The sequence below is a fragment of the Myotis davidii genome, unplaced genomic scaffold, assembly GCF_000327345.1.
Source record: "Myotis davidii unplaced genomic scaffold, ASM32734v1 scaffold185, whole genome shotgun sequence".
Taxonomy (NCBI): domain Eukaryota; kingdom Metazoa; phylum Chordata; class Mammalia; order Chiroptera; family Vespertilionidae; genus Myotis; species Myotis davidii.
In genome coordinates, this window is record NW_006297811.1 from 5,088,342 (window position 1) to 5,102,933 (window position 14,592).

Consider the following 14,592-nt stretch of genomic DNA (forward strand, 5'->3'; position numbering starts at 1 on the left):
CACCCCCTCCTGTGCAAGCATGGGGGAGGCGGCTGCCGCAGCCCTGACCCTGCGGCAGATCCCCTGCTCTTGGCCCGCATGGGTCGTGACGGCCCTAGGCTATTATTAGTATAGATTGTTTCTTTGGCTTAGATCCTGGTTTGGAAACTAGCTATAAAAGACATTTTGGGGGATGGCTGGGGGGAAATTTTGAAGATGGACTGGACTGCATATTAGGTGATATTCAGGAGTGAAGTTAATGTTGTTCAGGGAGATAGTCTTATTTTAGCTATGAAGGAAAATGTTCTGACTCTTTAAAGGTGAATGCTGAAGTGTTTATAGGTAGGCTGTCACTGTCTCTAATTTGCCTTAATAACTTCAACATAAAAAGTAAAGTCAATTAAAAAATTAAAATTTGTTCCATTCTGTTCTGTTCCCGGTTCATATTGTTATTTATTATTTTTCTTCTCAAAACATCTTACCTCCTTGCATTTTTATTTATACATTTATTATTGTTATTATGAAAGTGAGATAGCAATATTACCAAAAAAATGAAAAATTCATTATTCCACTTCCCAACCCCAAATATTATTAGGAGATGCATTTTCTTTCAGTGTTTATGTATTTTTAACTTTAATCAGAATGTACGTACAATTTGGTCTCCTGTGTTTTTCCCCTTCATATTGTATCTTGAGTCTTGCTACCTCTTAAATTTCCTAACATACATCCTTTTAGTGCTAAAGGGCAGGCTATTTTTAGCTTCTCCACTGTCGGTCTCATGGCCAGTGAAGCTCAGTGACCATTTGCTGGACACATGTGGTTGCCTTGCAGCCAGTGCAGCATAGCTGGAATGGATAAAGAAATGAACCGTCGCACACTGAAGCCTGGGTTCCTCCACCCCAACCTGCACAGAGCATGGATAAAGCCTTTAGGTCTTATGAAAAATGGGAAAAAGTCCATTGTGTCCGTTGTGAATTTGCATGATTAGTCCAGATATAACTTGCCAGTTACAAGGGGGGAAACTTTGCCATGGCGAAATCTGGAGGTCACCACTTAAACCCAGTGATCAATTTCAGCATTGTCAATAGGGAGACACTAGACATATGTACCTCCTCTTATGATGCAATATGAAGTACAGGTTTTTATCTGTGAAGTATGACTGCCAAAATGTTTGATCTATATCTAATCAAGACTTCTATATCTACATTTCAGCTTATGTAAAATATGGGGGATTAAGGAATGTGTTACATGGTACCATAAGGAAACAATCACATGAATCTAGAAGTTGGAGCAGTCTACAAACCAATCAGCCCACACTTCTCAACAAGCCAAAATCTTGTAAAGAAAGGAGGTGGAGGGGAGAAAGGGCTGTGTTAGATTAAGAGAGGCTTGAGATCCATAACAGCAAAATGCAGTGTGGTTCCTCGTTTGGACCCTGGTTTGAACAAACCAGATGTAAAGAAATTTGGGGAAAACTGGGTACTAGACGGTAATAGAAATTATTAAAAATTTTGTTAGGTTTGTTACATAAGAGAATTTTTTTGTTTATTGGAGATGAATATGCATTGTACTATTCTTCCTACTTTTCAATATATTTTAAATATTTCATCATCGCCGAAACCGGTTTGGCTCAGTGGATAGAGCCTCGGCCTGCGGACTGAAAGGTCCCAGGTTCGATTCCGGTCAAGGGCATGTACCTGGGTTGCGGGCACATCCCCAGTGGGAGATGTGCAGGAGGCAGCTGATTGATGTTTCTCTCTCATCGATGTTTCTCTCTATCTCTCCCCCTTCCTCTCTGTAAAAAATCAATAAAATATATTTAAATATTTCATCATTAAAAAGGTCTTTTGGGAATGAAGTGGAGGAAAGGGAGGGAGGCTTCACAAGGAGCAGGATGGGATGCTTCTCTTGGTTTTTTTTGTTACAATAAATGAATTACTGTTCAACATATGAGACTTGAGACAGTCAAATAATAGAAATACAAGGTTACACATACTCCATGTTATAAAGCTTGTTGCAGAATTTAATTTCATCTGCTTGTCTCTGAGATGGGGATAATACAGACAAACAGTCTTAAAATGGAAATACCAAATACAAAGATTCTACTGCACAGGGGGAAGAGAAGATAAGCACAATATGTATTTATGGAGCACCTACCACACGTTAGGCACCGTGCCAAGTACTGGAGGTACTATAACCAAGTCTAGTGTGGTCCCTGCCATAGTGGAATGTTTTCTCTGGAGAGGAAGACAGACAAAACTATGCAAACAGACAACATTAATTCCTCTTGTGGGAGAAACAAACAAGGGTTACAAAAGAGAACAGGAGTGATGGTCAGGGAAGGGGTCTTCTTGGAGACATGCCGGAAGCCGGTCCATCCTTGCTGCTTGACACAGTCGCTGCAGGAAAGAAACATCTGCACAGCATATGTTTCAAGGGACCTGGCGTATATAGCATACTGTTCTTAGTGTGTTTGCTCCCCTTGGCGCTGTGTGTTTTAACCGGGATCACCTCTCCGAGAAAGGTTGTTTCCCCAGGGTAACAAGACAATAAACGGCAGAACTTCTCTGGAGATCCAGACCAGAACTTGGTTGGAGATCCTGGCTAGGCTGCTGATCAACTGAACGCTGTCTCCGTGTCATTCCTTCTTCGCCGACTCCGTCCACACCTTTGGGGACCCCTGCACCTGCTGGGGTTGGACCCCAGCAGAGACACACTGAGGTTGTAAGAGTCCTGTAAGAGAAGGAGGAGCCATCCAGAGGAAAGATGAAGGACATTCTGGGCAGAGGAAACTGTGTGTGAAAACGTTTTAATGGGGGGAAAAGCAACCAGTGTGACATAGATGTGAGCAAATGGTGTAAGTTGAGCCCACGAAATAACTTCTAGGTCATGGCAAAAAAATTAAATACTTTTCCTAAGTGCGACGGGAAACTATATTTGAATAGTATTCAGTTATTTTAAAATGTCCCCTTTTATAAGAAGATTTAGGGAAATTGCTAAGATGCTGAAAGCTTAGGAACTACAACCACACGTCCTATACTTCAGCCACACTCAACCATTCAGTAACCTTTCAGTTCTAATTGGATGCCTTCCAGCTGCCAATATGGCCAACTGATACTCAATGGGTGTATTAGGATTCTATTGCCGGATGACAAATAATCACAAACTGTAGTGACTTAAACCAATAGGGAATGTTTATCATCTCACCTTTTCTGGGGGTCAGGAATTCAGCTGTGGCTTAGCTGTGTGTTCTGGATGGTCTGGGGGCAGGGGTGGTGGTGGAGTCTCTCATGCAGTTGCAGTCCAGATGTTGGCTAAGGCTTCAGTCCTCCAAAGACTTGCCGGGGACTGGAGGAACCACCTCTAAGGTGGTTCACTCACCTGGCTGGTGGCAGAGGGTCTGACTTTCTTGCCATGTGTCCTCGTCATAGACCTACATAGACCTCATGAGGTGACCGTTGAGCTTCATGTGAATGATCCAAGTAGGAGAGTAAGGAGGAAGCCACATTGCTGTTGACAACCTCGTCTTGGAAGTAACACACTGCCCCTTCTACCACATTAATGTCACAAAGAGATGAGTCACTCAGTCCAGCCCACACGAATGGGGAGGGGAATTAAGTTCCATCTCTTGAAAAGAGAAGTTCCAAAAATTTGTGGACATGTTTTTAAAAGGACGACATTTAGAGACCCAACTCAAACGTCATTTTCTAGTTGAAGCCGTCCTTGATTTTCCCGAGCAGAGCTAGTCATTCACCTCTCTCAGTTTTCACATTTTATTTCTATCTCTTACAGCTCTTGCCTTATCTACCGTAATCTATTTACATTCTCAGCAGACTGGAAACTCCTTCCGGCCAAGGGAACGTGTCTTATTAATCATTTGCACCCCAGTCTGCTCATGGATAAAATTCTCAGGCCACCACAGGACACTGCCACCCACCACTCCTGAGACGGGATTGTTAAAAGGCCCTTCACACGCAGTGCTTTTCTTGCCTCTCTTTTCTTCTTGATTACTCCATGTATTATATATAGACATGGCTTCTCATATAACTTTTGGATGATAAACCGGGGCGGGTCCCACGGGATCAACAGGGCGGGCGGGGAGAGAGAGCAGTTATGGCCGTTCTACGTCCTGTCCCGGGGGGTCTACCTCTCTTAGTCCATTCAACATTTGCACCCCAGTCTGCTCATGCTGACATCGAGTTCCGACCGAAACCAGACAGTCCCGCTTCTCCCCTGAGACGGGATTGTTAAAAGGCCCTTCACACGCAGTGCTTTTCTTGCCTCTCTTTTCTTCTTGATTACTCCATGTATTATATATAGACATGGCTTCTCATATAACTTTTGGATGATAAACTCCCAAAATAAGACTATCTTAGTCATCTCTCTTTTTAAGTTCCATATAGCACCAAAGGCATTGCTCTGCATTAAAGTAATAAATACTATTTTTAAAAGAAAAGAACTTACATACTTATATGCATAGCTCATGGTCACAGGCAATAGGGTGGTGAAGACCTGGAGGTGGGAGGGGGGGTTGGTGAGAGGCTGGGAGGTAAAGGGAGGGAAATGGGAGACATTTGTAATACTAGCCATTAATATATATATTTAATTTTTAAAAAAAGAATTAAGTAAGAGTGGGCCCTGTAGAGTTCAAAAATCTTTCCAGCTTCTCTGGTAATCAGAATAACTACTGTCTATCTCAGCTCTATGTAAACTCTAGTAAAGAAAGATGACCTCAGCTTATGATGCATAATACATTTAGCATTTCAAAAGCGCTCTGAAGTGCAAGACGTCTCCTATTCTGTTTGTTTGCTTCCTTCTTGTTTGGGAGAACCAAGATCTAACTCTGTGAGGTTCTCCTTAGCATTCAGTGGGAAGAACCTGAGGGAGATCTTGTTTTCGCTGTTTCTCTGAAAGGGAGAAGCCATGTTCCCTCCCATAGTTACAAAGTGTCATCTTGTCTTAGGTTTTCCTTTATAGACTGTTACCAAGTCAGGCAGTTCTATCTAGATCAAGTTGGAGACCTGGGTGGTCTTGGTTCTCATGACTAGAAATCTTGTGACATTCCAAGAAATCTCCTGGGGTAGAATTCTTTGTGTTGAGAGAAGCCGTTTGACAAGCCCTGAGCTTGTTATAGGCCCGGGGTGGGGACAGGGAAAGAAGAGATGAGCAGAGGATGGAACATGGCCTGCACCTCAGCCTCCCTTTTCCTTGACGAGGATGTTCTTTCTCAGGGTTCCTCATGAAAGAATCAAGATTACTGCACATCAAAATTAAAGAAAAACAATGGAAGAGCCTCCAGCAGAATAGCTAGTGCAGCATACTATTAAGGGGTCACTTTCTTCACAAAAGGAAAGAGTAAACGCATATAGACTCCTTTCCTTTCTGTCTCTGGCCTTTAAGGACAGGCTTGCCTTGACAGAACAAAAATGCCTGCTTTCACCCAATCTCCCATTTCTAAGAAGGTAACCCATTCATGCTCTATCGGGTAACATGGTAATCCCAGGGCATGGTATTCTGCACACAGTAGGCTCTCAATCAATGGCAGTTGTTCTGATGGCTATAATGCTGATGCTGGTTGGGGACTTTGATACTGTGACAGCTAAGCTGTCATAAAACCCTGGATTACTTCTTCAGCAAGAGAGCCAGATAGGATCTGAAGCAAGAGCCAGAGAATCTGGATTTCACTGGGTGGTATTTATTTGGCCTGGAGTCAAATTGGTATTTACATGTCTCGATTAAATAGCACAGCAAACTTGAAAGGAAGAACTAGGCTTTTAAAGATGTTTGAAGGAGGTGCCTGCTGGGAAACCTCTCCTCGCCAGAGGAGAGGGCAAGGGCTTCGCAAGGGAGAAAGACACCTCCACCCTCCCAAGGGAGAATAGAAGACAGAAGGGTGTTTGTTTCGCATCGGGGTTGACAGCACACATTACTGCTTCCTTTGTTAGGCAGCTTTCTGAAACATGTTAGTACCTTGTCTGACTGTTGCCTGAAAGGGTGGAGGGCAGAGAATAAAAGTGCAAATTGCTGGTTAGTTTTCCAGTATTCGAGTTTTGACAAATCTGGAATTCATACTGGTATTATATCTAATTTCAGAGATAGCGTCAAATCTGGAAAACCTGAAATCTTGTTGACAACCAATTAAATCATAAATGAATTAAAAAAAATAAACGCAGAAGAAAGATGGAGAGTTTAAAAAGAAAATCATTTTAGCTAATACACTCTCTCCCCTGAGGTTCTCTTCCAAAGTCAACTGAAAAATGCGTAATCAGGTGTCTTTAATTAAAGGTCCTCACCCATGGAGAAGCACAAAGGGAGCTTGTTTCACTTCGACAGGAGTGTCCAATGGTTTAGTTGCTAGAAAATGGCTATTTAATGACATATATGTCTAATAGACACTCCCATTTTGTTTCAAGTTGTGAAAAAACAGCCTTGCTGAGGGAGGAAACAGCCTTGAACATCTCTTCTATTTTTTCCAGTTTTCATCTCATTCACAGTGATTATTACTGGTGTAATAATTTAGCCTGAGCATCCTATATAATAAAACGTAAGTGTCTGGGTAGGATTAGCACCCTGAGATTTATTTCCTAAGAAATGCCGACTGACTTCACAAACTACTCCTAAGCCAACCAAGAGAATTCATATGATAAGCACGTGATTTAGCTGATGCCGCGCTGTGAGAGATGTGAGCAGAAGCGCTCTGTCGTGGATGAAGGCACACCAGGTTGGGCACCAGGGCTGGGCACCAGGGCCCTCAGTTCTAGCCCAGCTCTGCTGGGAACAAGCTCTGTAAGTCAGGATAAGCCATTCACCCCAGTGGTCTCTATTTCCTTCTCTAGACCTTGACTAGAGGGCTCATAATATGTAGCTGATGAATGAGTGTTGCACATCTGTACATGGCAAGGTACCACGATGTTCCATGTGGTGTAGAGCATGGGCTCAGGTGCAAGACCATCTTGGTTCAGGGTGACACTTTGGTGAGTGAGCTCAATGCCCCATTTCTCATCTCTCAAATGGGGATGGTAATGGGCCCTGTGTTATAGGGTGGCTGTGAGCTGTAGATGGGGTAATACACTTAAAGCCCTTAGAATAGAGTCTGGTATAAATGTTAGTTGACATTTGATTTTTGAAATGTTTCCCTTTCCAGATGGATTTTTTTTTTTCTGAGTTCAGTGCTTTTGCTTGGTCATCACCCCCTAATGTCTGGAGTGTCCATATGTCCCCTGTGACTATTGTGTGACTTAACTTATCCCGTGGAAGTGTTTGATGGATGTTCTGCATGGCTATTAGAACTCTAATTCTCAAGCTGTGAAATTAAAAAGTGAAACTTGTTAGAGAGAAAAGCCTTCAGCTTTAAATACCTCTAACGTTCTTTGGTTTTAATCTCCTGTGCAGTGGCTGCTGTTTAAAGCCTCTGAGTAGCATTAAGTACCAGGATCTGAAGATGGAGTATCAGGCTCTGAAGAGGGTATTAGAAATGCCGCTGAGGGCTCCCATGGTTTTACAAGTCATTAGACTTTGCCTAGATCCCAACCCAAAGGCATTTATTCACGCCCTCATTCATTCTTTCACTCACAAGCTTTTATTGCGCACTCACTCTGTGTCAGTCACCATTTTGAAGAGCTCAGAGCGTAGGGGAAAGACAGATGAACAAGTTTATAAAGTGCCAATGTGGTAAGTACTGCTGCAGGGACAGGAACAAAATGCTGTGGGAGCCCAGAGAATGGAGCAATGAATAGTGCTTGGGGGATCCAGGAAGGTCACAGAACTGAGCCTTAAATGGCAACAGAGACCTTTATGGGTGATTGTGTGCGTGTTTACTCATCTGGGCATTGCAGGGAGGGGGAAAGAGCAGAGGCATTGTGAAAGGGGCTGAGGCCTGCAGGGAGGCACAGTCTACTTCCTTGGAAATGACAAGGTTTTTGTTTGTTTGTTTGTTTTTTTAAGTAGTGGGAGAGAAGTGGGGAACAAACTCCTCTAACATCCCATTTTCCTCCAGGGATGAGAGAATTTAAGTGAGATATCTTGAGTGGAAAGGGAATATCTCTACTAGTAGAGGATATGTCATGTTAAGTCTTGAACTTAACACCAAGTTTGGAGATTTTGAATTCTCCAAAAGAACCTGGTATAGCCACAAAGCTGCCAAATTCATCCTAAAATGTATGTAGTACAGGATGCCATCCACAATTCCCAAAAAGCCTCTTCAGGAGAGCTTGTGAGTAAGGCAAAGAGAATGAATGCTAGAATATGGAAGATAAACTAACTGTATGGTTTTAGAAGCTCACAAAATCAGTACAATGAACACATATACCTACCACCTAGTTCAGCAATCAGTAATGTTTTTTCATTTCACCATATTTGATTCACATATAGATATGCATGTATGCGTGTGTATATACAGGGTGTCCCCCCCAAAATGTATACATAGTTTGAATGATTATAAAGTCAGTGTTTACTAACATATAGTTCACTTTCAAAATTAAATGAGTAATCAGCGTTTAAAGTATGTATGTATATTGGAGCCACTTTGATGAAAATTACCAACATCAGGATATTTTATACCAAATATCTCTGCACACATGCCTCCAAATTCAGGTCATTTTTTCTGTGTAACCAAACACCAGTCTCACACCTAACAGAATAAACAAGAATTTCCTAATTTCTAGTACAGAACCCATATTTGTTTTTCTCAGATTGTCCCAAATTCTCTTTCATACCTCTTTTTTTAAAAAAAAAAAAATAAGGCAAATATATATTTTTAATGGGTGGCATATGATTTTTTGACATGGGAAAGTCTGACTTATATTTTAAACTGTATTTTGCCCTTTGCCACATTTCTTTGAATCTTGAAAGATCACGTAGGCTTGTATAAGTACACTTAAATTCACAAAGGGAATGGAATTAATCTGCTAAGAAAAGCTAAAGAAAAGAAAAGCTGGGATTTAGGACACGGTGACATTTTAAGAACCTCATCCCTTCAGACCAAGGCTCTTGGAAAGGTTGGTCTTTTTTTTTTTTTCTAAGAGAGGGGCCTAGAGAGGTTATGTTGATGACAAAAATGCTAACAGATGACACTTAACTTTTCTTCTTGACATTCCAGAGTGAACTTGGGTATTTTAATCAGATGTTAGGAAAATTTAAAAAGGGAAGCAAGAATATTCGGACTGCTTTTCAAAATTGTTTTCTCACATCATCTCACCGCAGCCAGGATTCAATCAGTGCTGTGACAAGTCCTGCCGGACCATGCCCCAGACTCAGCATTCTCCCCTGAGGTATGTGAAGAAGAGGCTCTGACTCCTGAGAAAATGAGAAATACCCCTTTCTACCAGGAGAACTGAAGCAACCGTTGGAAGGGGAAGGTTGAATTCTAGTACAGTGTAAGAAACGGATTTGGGAACAGATGATATGTACTACATTTTTTCAAATGATCTCCAATTTACAGAAAGGTTACAAATATAGTACCAAGAATTTTGTTCCAGAGCTGTACGAGAATAATTTGCCAAATCGATGTCCCCTAATTCCTAATACTTTATTCTCCTACCTAACCACAATGTAACCCTCAGATTTAGGAAATTAACACGGATACTTTAGTACTATCACCTAACATTCAGACCCCACTCATGTTTCACCAAAATAGCCAAAAGACCAGCTGTGCTGTAGAGTGCCCCCCAGTTTGGTTTTGTCAGCTGTTTCCTCATGGTTAAATTCAGATTGTGAATCTTTGGCAGGAATCACACAGAGGCGAAGCTTTGTTCTTCTCATTGTGTCCTATCAGGTGGGTATTTTAATTTGTCCCATTACTGATAATAGTCATTCTGATCATTTGGTTAAGTTCTTATCTGCCAACTGGTTTGATGTACAGCTCCTCTTTTTTTTTTTTTTTTAAAAATAATGAATAGCATTTTGTTGGGAGGTTTTTTGAAATGGTGTAAATGTCCCCATTTCTAATCAAACCTGTAATTTACTCATTTATTCATTTACATCATTATGGACTCATGTTTCCATTTTATTAGTGGTTTATAATCTCTTACTATTATTCTTTCTTTTGATGGTCAGATTGTCCCAGGTTTGTCCTCAGCAGCCCCTTCAAGCTGACTCCTGTGTCCATTTGACAAGGCCCCTCCATTCTTTGAGCACTTTCTTGCTTTCTGATACAAAACATATTCCAGATTTATCTTGTGTGTTCCAAGCCCAGCCCTGAACCAGCCATTTCTCCAGGTTCCTTGGTTCCTTCCAGGGCAGGATGGTACGTACATGCTAGGCTGCTCCTTGCTATTGGGTAGTCCTGCTCCCAGGTGGACAGAACTCATTTCTTATCTTCCCACTCTGGAGTCAGAAGTCCTTGGGCTGTTGTTCCTTCTGGAGGCGCTAGGAGAGGGTCCATTTCCTTGCCTTCTCCAGCTCCCAGAAGACGCCTGCATGTCTTTGCTTGTGGCCCCTTCTACCATTTTCAGAGCCTGCAGCACAGCACCTTCAAATCTCTCTGTTTGTCTCACCTCCGTTTCTGTTGTCCATCTCCACCTCTGACTCTGACCCTCCGGCCTTCCAGTATAACCACGATGGCCCACCCAGATAACCCACGATGATCTTTCCATCTTAAAACACTTAACTATCACACCTGCAAAGTCCTTTTGCCCTGTCGGTAACACATCCACAGGTTTGCTGCATGAGACTGTGAACATTTTGGGGGTGGGAAGTCCATAATTCCACATTCCACAATATGTATGCACACCCATACATGCTTATTTCTATTTCTACATACATATTTTGAAAAGCATGAATTTACTTGGTTACCTCCCATTCCAATCCAATAACTACAGTGTTCATTCCAGATTTCTCTCTCTTTCAATATTTGCAACTCTCTTTGCCAACAGTGAGAAACCCAGCTCCCAGTATCCTTAATAGGTTACTTATTTGACTTATCGCCTCTGTGTAACCAGTGTCCTGTTCCATTTCCGTCCTCTTACCCATGGAAGAACGGCCTCCCCCTCGGCCTGGACTCTGATATGTTACACCTGGCTGTCTTCCCACAGGGTCGCCCTTCTTCCCAACCTGGACTCTGCCCCCCTCGCCAGGCTGCCCCCTGCAGGAACACCACCTTCACCCCGCTCAGGCTCTGCCAACCCTAGTTAACACCCTTCATACCCTGCTGGGGTCCCACAGCCATCCTGGATTTCCCTTGTGGTGTTCTGTCCCACTCAATGGCTTTAGGAGCAAATTGTTGAAGTGGGGCAGGAGCGGGGAGAAAAGAAGGAAAAGCCCTGATGACATTTTTAGGAAGGAGGAAGGGTACTGAAATCCAAAGCCAAACAAGGGTGGGAAAGGTGGAAGGCGGCGGGGAGGGGCGGGGGTGAGGCAGGAGTACAGAGTAAGGGACTTGAGGCTCGAAGAAATACTGGTTACTGGAACTGGTCCCTGTTCTCGGACCTGTTTGCATATTTGAGGAGCCGACTCATATTTTTCTGGGCTGAGAAGGCTGCCACCAACCTGGAGCCTCATCAAACCACTTTTTATTAAAAAACCACCCTTTGGCTCCTGATGTTTTCTGTGCTGATTAAGAACACTGACTTGGCTAAAGGAACAAGAGGGATGATTGTGGCTCTGTCTCTTGAAGCAGAAGAAGCTTTTGATCAAGTTAAGTGGGAGTTTATGTTCGAGGTACTTTAAAAAATGAAATTTGCAGATAAGCTTATGAACTGAATTTGAACTTCATTCCAAGCTCATTGAACAGAAATGTTTCAGATCCTTTTAATCTGGGAAAAGACCATCACAGTTGCCCTTTTAATCCCTTATTTTTCTTTAAGATAAAGTTCTTTCTCACGTTGCTTATCATTTACCTACTTACTGAGAAGGGCACTTCAAAAATAAACTCTGAAGTTTAAAAATGTTTGCATTTTCTGAGATGAGGGACACCAGTGGCTCAGGTGCCTTCTCCCTTCCCCCCAACATCCAGACCAAGGACGCTGTCCGGGGGTGGCTAGAGGGGACGGTTTCCTCAGTGCCAACCTGGGGTCACACTGGGCTTCACGATGTGGGCCTGTCGGTTGGTTGCACAGAAAGCAGAAGCGTGTGGGTTCCACTCTCAGTTCCTCCTCTAGCTTCTGAGTGAATTTAGGTGAGTCATTTAATTTCCACACTTGGCCTGCCCTGTTCGCCATATGGAGCTGATGATACTCCTCCACGTATCTCCCAGGGATGTCGTAAGGGCTGATGAATGTACAGGGCGGTCAACCATTGCATATGTGTGATGAGCTAAGCGAAGTGAGCCCGTGAGCCCAGAGACCTCTTCAAATTAGAGCTGATCTTTCCCTTCAGGAATGAGCTATGCTTATGGTGCTAGTAGTTTTTGGCCATTTTTCTGTTTGTCTTATGAATTCAACTCATGCCATTATTTATTATATACATGATACTAAGCTTGGTTCAACGCAGATGAAGTCATCCACTTTAACATTATCTGTGTACTTCCTCTGTGCCTGGCACTCTCTGTGTTAGAATTAAAACCTAAGTAAAAACCAACAGGTTAGAAAATGTGAAGTATTTATGAGGAAATTCTGATGATTTATTTGTTTGAATAGAGCAGCAGTTCTCAACCTGTGGGTCGCGACCCCTTCGGGGGTTGAACGACCCTTTCACAGGGGTTGCCTAAGACCATCGGAAAACACATATAATTACATACTGTTTTTGTGATTAATCACTATGCTTTAGTTACGTTCAATTTGTAACAATGAAATTGGGGGTCACCACAACATGAGGAACTGTATTAAAGGGTCGCGGCATTAGGAAGGTTGAGAACCACTGGAATAGAGGCTTCTCCTTTTAATGGTAAAACTTACCTGGAGGAAGCCGAGCTCCAGTTTCCTGAAGACTTGTGGAAGCCACAGCTTAGTTTTGGAAAGGTAGGACTCCTCATGAGCCAGTTGCTCACCGGTGTATCCTCGACATCGGGGAGGTGAGTCAGACTGTACATGAACTGAAAACTAAACTAAAAGGAGTACCCCACACCCCAAGAAATCCTTGCTTATGCAAGAGCGGAAAGAATTTCTGTTTGCAGCACACCCGCCGGTGGGGGTGACCACGGCCTTCGCTGACTTGACGTTTGAACGAGCTGCAGCAGGAACGCTCTGGGCTTTCATAGCACCCAGAGCTGACATCTACGTCCAACATGCCAAGGGGAAAAACACACACACACAATAATACAACATGGAGTGGGAAATATTAAGGGTTTGGCAACTTTGTTTCCGGTTGTTGGGCTTGGCTCTGAGTAGGGCTTCTGGTTGGCTGCTGTAGGGGAACTTTTGGACTATTTTCGACAGAACAGGCCACATGAAATTTCGAATTTCACTTCAGTCTTTGCTTGGCTCTAGGGCCCTGACCTGGCTGCCTTCTGTCCCCTGTGCTGCAGCGTGTCATTACTGAGTGTAGCTCGGATACACCGGGCCTTCCCTCAGAGCCTGTTCCAGGAGCGTCCCCTCCAAGGGGTGACCCACCCCAGTAAGGTCTTCTCAATACTGTGCCTGCTGCTATAGTTTCTGGAGGACAATCATGATTTTTCTCTTCTAAAACTGTGTCATAACTATGTGTCAACATCCAAGGCACCACTAAACCCTTAAGTCAGAAACTAGATAACATTTGGCAGGATTGCAACAGTTAAGATTCCTGCGTATTTCTAACATGTATCCCAGTGGAAGAACCGGGGAAAATGTTACCCGTTCTCTGAGCAACTCCCTTGGTTTGATCCCCAAACTCTACTTTCTCCTCCTCAGTGAAGGAGAAAGGATGTAGCAATTTGAAGGATCTCCTAGGGATTTCAATAGAATCCTTGAAGCATCGAGTTCTCAAAATAATAATGCTTATATCTTGATGTGTTGTAACCTCAGGCACGGAAACCCCCCACAGGCCTGTGGTCTTGCCCTTTGGTGTTCACATTCCTTGGCCTCCGAAGCAAGAAGAAAGACTTCGGGCCGTGTGAGGTTGATGCTGTGGTGTGCCTGCAGGTTGGGGTTGACTGATGTCTGTTTTTTAGTAGGAGTCCTGAGCTTTATAGGAAAATGGAATTTTAGCCAGGGCATGGCTTTGCTTTTGAAATGGATTTTCGTTTCTTTCATGCTCAAGTCCAATTGCCTTGGGAACCATTAAAAATGAAAGAATAATGACAAGAGAGGGAACATCTGTATGCAGATGGGGGTCAAGAAAGAGCCAGGATGATAGCGTGTTCTGACTTTGTCACTGATTCGCTGTTCAGTGAGCTGTTTCACAATTCAATTTGTTTCACAACTCAACTTCTCTCTGTCAAATCAGGACTCTGCTGACATTCCTTACCCAGGTGGTAGGGCAAGAGGACTGAGAGTGTGGGGTCTGGAGGCAGATTGCTTTGTTTGAATTCTAACTTCACCATTTCTAAGTGTGTGGCTTTGGGCAAGGTATTTTTTTTTTAAGCAATGTTATTTTTATATTTTTTTAATATATTTTTTATTGATTAAGTTATTACATATGTGTCCTTGTCCCCACGTTACCCTCTACCCACCCCCCCGCTCTTGCCCTCCCCCCCGTTGTCCGTGTCCATTGGTTAGGCCTATATGCCTGCATGTAAGTCCTTTGGTTGATCTTCCCCCCTTA